This window comes from Vespula vulgaris, chromosome 10, assembly GCF_905475345.1.
Source record: "Vespula vulgaris chromosome 10, iyVesVulg1.1, whole genome shotgun sequence".
Classification (NCBI taxonomy): Eukaryota; Metazoa; Arthropoda; class Insecta; order Hymenoptera; family Vespidae; genus Vespula; species Vespula vulgaris.
The window spans coordinates 2,127,253-2,135,000 of NC_066595.1; positions in this window are offsets into that span (position 1 = coordinate 2,127,253).

Consider the following 7,748-nt stretch of genomic DNA (forward strand, 5'->3'; position numbering starts at 1 on the left):
CGACGTGAAATGATGTCGGTAAGGTAGATATTATTGATAACTGATATTGTAGATTCATGTTCGACTTTGATTCTGAGAATGATCGTAAATAAATCTCAGTTGAGGCTTTCGATAGATTTTATGCGATGTGGGATATGAAAATTAGTCTGACGTTTTAATTAATTATTTTCGTTCTTTCATATATCTACGTAATTGTAAGCAATTTGAAAAGCTCTACGATAGAGAATATAACGAGGAAAAAATTCAAGTGAGGTGGATAGGTAGAGAGAAGGATGGTTGTTGGATCACCCGATGGAGGATCAGTTTGTTTGTGTAATCGTTGATGGTATGCGGTCGGTCCAATGAAAGCCAGAGAAATATAGAGGGGAAGAGAAAGATAGGGTTTATCCGAGGGTGCCAGGGGGTCTGGCCCACGCCTGTTTGTCGGTCCCGTTGCCCTATAATCGTGGTATACAGATAATGGTTTGGTCGTGGGGACGCCAACGGTGTACTGTAGAAGGGGCTTTAAGGGTAGAAGGAGAAAGAAATGAGGGAATAGAGAGAGAAAGAGAGAAAGAGAAAGATGGAGGGAGCGCCAGAGTGGCGTCGAGACAGCGGAGAACGGCCGGTTCCCTCTTCGAAGAAGAAGAAGACGAAGAAGAAGAAGAAGAAGAAGAAGAAGAAGAGGAAGAGGAGGACCGATCGGCGTGTCCAATCGAGCGAAACTTTCCCTCCTGGCGCAGCTTGAAGCCGTTTGGCAAGGATTCTCCTCTCTCCCCTCCATCACCTTCTCTTTCTTTCTCTTTTTCTCTCTCTTTCTCTCTCTCTCTTTTTCTCTTCCTCTTTTTCTTTCTTTTCGAGAAGAGGCGCGACGATTTCCGACATCCCATCGCCGCAGATCGAAATCCGATTAATTGAGGAGTAAACGAGTGGAGGCGTCCAGGAGACGAACGTCGAAAGGAGAACGATGTTATCGAAGGGTAGGATCGTAAAACTACGATCGTATCGCATTCGAAGAGAGAAAGAGAGAGAGAGAGAGAGAGAGAGAGAGAGAGACAGAGTAAAGATGACCGTCTCGTGGCGTCGGCGTTCGCGCGCCAGGGCAAGTCTTTATCGTGTTTTCGTTCCGGTCCTTTGGCCGAGCTGGTTTTTACGGGCGATCGAACGATTTCTCGCGAGACGTCCCGTCTCGCGCCCGTATACCCGCGATATCGGATTTGCATCGGTCGATCGGTGGAACGGGAGACGTAGGTTGTATGGGAGTGGAGAAACGAGAGGAGAGAGAGAGAGAGAGAGGGTGAAGAGAGGGATGGAGTTACGTTAGAGAAATGGATGCATCGAACATACACGATGGATGAATTCGTAGTCGGGAAAGAAGGCATGGGTGAGGTATTTCAGAGGAAAATGGAAAGTTTCATTATCCTCGCGCGATGAAGACGGACTGATCGTAGAAAGGTCGAGGAGGATGAGAAGGAGGAGGAGGTGGAGCGACGAGGGAGGTACAAGAAGAAGACGACGACGATGACGACGAAAACGAAGAAGAAGAAGAAGAAGAAGATGATGAAGAAGAAGAAGAAGGGTGGTCCGTGCAGGAGAACGGCGGATGGCGACAGCCGGCAGAGCCTCGTCGTCGCCTCGACGTCGACGACGGTGAAACGACGGATGGTCTCTCTCGGCCGAAATGTATGAGAGAAAGACAGAGTATAGAAGAGATAGAGAGAAAGACAGAGAGAGACAGAGAGACGGGCAGGCGCCGATTCCAGCGACCGGCCGGCGCTGAGGTTCGACGCCAAGCGTGGCGACGCCAAGCGTAGTGACGCCGCGGCGGCCGCCACCGTCGACGAAGACGACGTCGACGACGACGACGACGACGACGACAACAACGACAACGACGACGAGTAAGCCCACGGAGACGGCGACAGCGTCATCGTCGTCGTCGTCGTCGACGTCGTCGTCGTCGTCGTTGTCGTCGTTCCTCGACGCGACCAATGCAAGAATAACTCCTTCCACGTTGGCATCGTAGTATCGGGGGTGAGTCGCCAAGCTGGAGGGCGCCCTACCCACTCTCTCTTTTCCGACTGGCAACCCTTGCAGCAATCCCATTCCACCTCTTCTTTTCTCTATATCCTTCGAAATCACTGAAATCAACGGCTAGCCAGCCGCCGACTGATATCCTCTACCTACGACGTTCCTGTTAATCCGTACGACGTCGTCGTTGAAAAAAAAAGAAAGAAAGAAAGAAAGAAAAAAAAAAGAAAAGAGAGAAGGAGAGAAAAAGCACTACCTACTCTTCCTAATTGGTTTACCTCAGCCGGTAGATCTAGTTTAGCGTCTTCTTTTCTCAGATAGTGATTAGTATACTAGATCCTGCTAGGAACGAAGGTAGCGATATTATTGCAAGAAGGTTGTACCTGCAATCTCTGTCTTATCATTGATGTCTCGTCCTCTTACTTCCTCTTAACGTAGAGACACTGCAACTTGTCTCGCAGTTGTTAAGAAGAAAAGAAAAGAAAGAAAGAGAAAGAACAAAAAGAAAAAAGGAAGATAAAGAAAAGAACAGAACATGGAAAACTCGCTTTAACGTGTCGCGAGGTAACATCCAGGACGCAAGATCGTCAGTAATCTCGGCGATTACGAAGATCGAGAGTCCTAGATGCGGGACAATAAGTTCTTTTCTCTCTTTTTTTTTCTTCTTCTTTTTTTGGTCCGGGCCAGGCAGACATCGGGCGCCGCTATGGAGACGTCCTGCTCCCTACTACCATCCTGCATCCGCGTTTTAACCCATGCCAGAGCGACGAGGGTGGAACGCCTATATCCCGTCGCGTATATCCGCGGAAAGTAGAGAAACGAGGGAGCATAAAGGGTGGAGAAGGGAGAGGAGGAGGGGTGGACGACTACGCCGGCTCCAGCGTGGGGCGCCAAGTGTTTTGATGCTTGTTATGCGAAGGGGAGCCTGATAAACAACGAGATGGAGAACGGACCTGGATCATCACCATCCCCCTACTATCTTTCGCTCGCGACCGACTGGCTACGTTTCTCTCATTACGAAAGCACCGATACGTCGACACCGATTGTGTGTCTTTCCTTTTTCTCGATATCGTCTTTTCTCTGTCTCTCTGTCTCTCTTTCTCTCTTCCTATCAAGCCATCAAATTGATTGATATTTCATGAAACGTGAGCGAATTTAGCGGAGAGTATCTACGATCCTTTGTAAAAAAAGGCGGGAATTGGCGGGAGAATTCGAAAGGATTCCGCACACGCACTTTTTATACATGTGCGTCGCACAGAGATGATAATAAAGCGGATTGGCGCTTCTCTTTGAATGAATACCGTCTGAAAGAATATGTGGTAGACGTAGGTGGATGAGAATGGCGTCGAGATCGGTGTCGTCGGCGAGACATCAACTCGTACCCCCTATGAAAGAAAGAAAGAAAGAAAGAAAGAAAGAAAGAGAAAGATAGATAGATAGATGGATAGAGAGAGAGAGAGAGAGAGAAAGAGGGGTGAAGGAAAAAGATAGAGATAGAAGAAGGGGTGGCAGCGACGCCACTGATGGCAGAGGTGGTGGTGGTGAATCAAAGGGAGAGGGTCGGACTCCAGTCGTGTCCTCTCCACGCGCCACCGACTAAATATTGTGCGACCGTCCGGCTCACGATCAGTCGACGCTCGACGACCGAGACGGTCGGTGGCCCGAGACGTCGTCCTTGTTCTTTCGCGATCATCCTTTTCCTATCGATAAGTTCTTCGCGATTAGATTTTATAAAGAAAAGATACATCACGTACGTATCTCCCGATTCTCACGAGGATCGACATTACTTCGTTCCAAGTTTTTATTCGTTAGAATAAAATGAACGATACGATTTTCTTTCTCTTTTGTTGCTCTCTCGTATAAAATTAATCGAATTCCGCGGGTGCGAAAGGAGCAGTCCCTTCGCGCCAGCCGTTCGAAAAAACGCGAACGGCGCCTGCGCAGAGTAAGACCAATCGTATAGCTCCTACGTCGCAACAGGTAAGGGGTAAACGGAGTTTGATGCTTGATGGTAGTAGTTCGTATGCATGCGTTTTCATAACGAACGAAATATTATGATTATTTATTTATAAGCATAGTAAAGGATTACTGTTGACTCTATTTTTACTATTAGTAGTGTTAGGAGTTTTACCGACATAGACCGATCGTCATTATCATAAGACGGCGGGAAAGGGATAAGGATTAATTCACAAATTCGTTTCGTCGTAAGGTGGCACTGAGTTCGCTCGAGGAATTACGGCGGGCCAATGTGCGGTATGTACAGGGGGAGAGGGAGAGAGAGAAAGAGAAAGAGTGTGGTAGGGAAGGAGGGAGGGAGGAGGGTGGTACACGAGATACTAGAGGAAGGGGAGAGAGGTAGGGAAAGGAGGTTTCGTCGGACAGGCGCCTACGGCGGGAATCTAAGTGGCGCCAGCGTTAACGTAAGCGTCAGCCTTAGCGCCGGCCGTGCGTCCGGACCGGCCGATATCATCCAGGAAGTTACGAGCCGCACCTGTCCCATCATACTTCTCCCACCTCTCGTCTTTCTTCTCCTCGTCCTCATCCCCTTTGTCGTCTTCGTCGTCGTCCTCGTCGTCGTCGTTGTCGTCGTCGTCGTCGTTGTCGTCGTCGTCGTTGTCGTCGTCGTCGTTGTCGTCGTCGTCGTCGTCGTCGTCGTCGTTGTCGTCGTCGTCGTCGTCGTCGTCGTCGTCGTCGTCGTGGTTGTTGTTGTCGATTATGCAGGGCCGTCGCAGCTGCACGACGAAACTATTCCTCGAAGCTTCCGCTGGAAGCTCGTTTGGCCAGAAGGAATAGTTTAATACCGGAAGTGGAAAATGAAATAGCGTAGATCCGTTTTCGTTATAGCTAAGATCTAATCCTTTCGTATTGTTATTTCGAGTCATCTAACTACGTTCATTCGATTCTACGGGCTAATATCGTTCGTGTCGTTCTCGAACGAACTTTCAAGTTTTCGAAAGTTGGACGACCGAGTCTGTAGTCTCTTGAGAAATACCTAAGCTACGTCGCGTCACTTTGAATAATCAGTAATGCGAAATCTCGTAAGGACTGACGCCAGAGATGCTAATAACTATGAGGAACGAATGCTCGCTGATGTCCAGTAAGAAAAATGATACGAGTATACGGAAGATCCTTCGTATTTTTATTTTCGCGTCATACGTCAATAGAGATCTTTAAATGCGATTTTATAAATATAGATATATATCAAAGTCGAATCTCCGGTCGAACGATACTTACGGAATTCTACGTCGTTTTTTGGAGAGATAAACAGGTTGAAACTTCTTCGACGATGATTGGTCATTCTGACAGGGACGGCCTACTACTACGTCTCGGTTCATCGGGCCGGCGAGTTACTGAAAAAGATTAGCCTGGCCCAAGAATAGCGCGAAATGTCTCTGCGCTTTGCGAAAGATGAATTGTAGCGGAATCGTGAGTGGTCGGTTCGAAGAACGACGATGATCACTCTCTCGTTCTCGCTTATGTTAGCTTGGAATTTGGAGCGTTGACATCGGCGCCGGGCGAGGGTTCAAACGCGGCTAGCAAGGAAAACTACAATTTTCTCTCTTTGTGCTGTGTCAAAGCACGAGAAACCTCCGCGGAACGTGCGAGGACAGGAAATTAATAACGCGTAATCGTCTTAAAGATGTCCACTCTTTTTTCTCCCTCTCTCCTTTTGTTTTTATTCAAATTGTTACTGTTGTTATTAACACCGGGAGATCTTTTCTAGAAAAACTAGAAGGATGAAAAATTTCGAAAGTATAAAAGGACGTTAGCAAAAATAGTTTTTCGTTTTGTTACTTTTTTTTTTTATAAAATTTTCGTCAAGCGATGAAAAATGTTGAGAAACATTTTCAAGAGTTGCGATAGGATCCGTCCTATAGATATCTACGGTTTAGATCGATTTGCTCGTACGTTCCTTTCGTCGGTTACATTGTTCTAACCAAGCGCCGTGTTGATAGTCGATCTCATCGTGACTTCACATTAGCCACTGTCCGCTTCGTCCGGCAGCGGGTGCCATCGGCGCGATGTCAAGAATGGCGCCATGCTCCGTGAACACTCGCTCCGTGGCATCGGGAACGCGCCAGTAATTTTCGCGTTTCGAAATAGAACAAAATAAAAGTAGTACGTAGGGGCTTTCGGTCTCGTACTATGCACTTAAAATCGTTTCTAAAGATGGCGCCGATGATGAGGACACGTCGGCTTGACGTTCGGTGTCTCGTACCTTTTACGTATCGTATTCTTCTCTCGTTGATTTAATCTTTCTTCGTTTATTGTTTTTGGAATTCGTAGGATATAGTTTTGACGAGGAAGAAATAGAGAAAAGGATAACATTATTTACTGGGTTAATTCGACCGAGGCACCAAGAACTCGGACGGCCCTGGAGAATTTTACCGAGCTCCATGGTGCCGTCTAGACGTGTGCAGAAGACGTAACATACATGTGTGCGTGTATATATAAACACGCATACACGACACGTATGTGTGTTTGTATATATATAATATATACATATTATATCGGTGAGAGTGGAAAGGAGAAAGAGCGAGGGACAGTTTGCGGAGGCCAGGCGCCTGATTACTAGCCAGCTCCGGACGCCAGACGTACATAACTAAATAACTTCCTAAATTCTATATCATTTAGGAACGGGCCTTCGAACGGACGAAATAACGCGTCTAGACGACGCTCGGGAGTCGGGAGGGTTGGGGTACGGGTGGGGAGAACGAGTTCCGATGCGAGTAGGCGTGCACTTACCCTTCTTTCTCTCTCTCTCTCTTTCTCTCTCTCTTCTTTTTTAACGTAATGCACCATATCTCTTTTCTTTGAACGATATATTACAAACAATGCCACGTTTGCAACATTTTTCTTTTTTACCTTTTTTTTTTATTACGATTATGATTATTATTATTATTATTACTTTTTCTTCTTTGTTAAAAATGTTCTATAATCGATTATTAAGTTCAGCATAGTAGTTAGTATAGAATACCACTATAAATTTGTCTTTTGGAATACCATAGAGGAAAGTCCCGTCGGCTTATTACAATATTACGTCCACGAAATCGCGAAACGAGTTTCTAAAATTAGACAATTTATGAGCGACGATCGCACGACCGTGCAGTGGTATGCCACTCGGGATCCTTTTTTAGCGTTTCTCCTAATTTCTGCCTGGTCCGGCGCATACCTGCTCTCTCCCAAAGGCGGGTTCGGGATTAAAGAGCGTATCGGCATTTCTTTCGTGAATATCGAAGGTTATTATATATCTTCAAGTCGGGAAGATTTTGCAAGCCTATCCTTCCGATCGAAATCCAAACGCGTTATATATTCGCACACGTTTTCTTATTCCAATTATATCAATTTCATTAATATATACACAATAGATCGATCACGTTTACTGATCAAACATTTCTCTTTTTTCAGATCGGACAATGATACGAGAGCACATACGCGTTACCAAAGATAGCGATATACACCTTGCGGATATATTGCCTGTGAGTACAAATATTTGATACCCGATAAGGAAGAGTCTCTTTTGCCTGAATTTCACTTCTCTTGGCGTTGAATGAAACATTTGGTAGTTGGTTCCGTAGGTATTAATGAACCGGTTTATTACTATTCTGTGTGAATGAAACATGAACGTATATATGTACACATATATATTATATACCATTGGGATCTGCGTGCGTTGACTCTACGAAACTTTCCCTCGGTGACCACGCCAATGTGGACGAGTACGGGAAGAAGACCGAGTT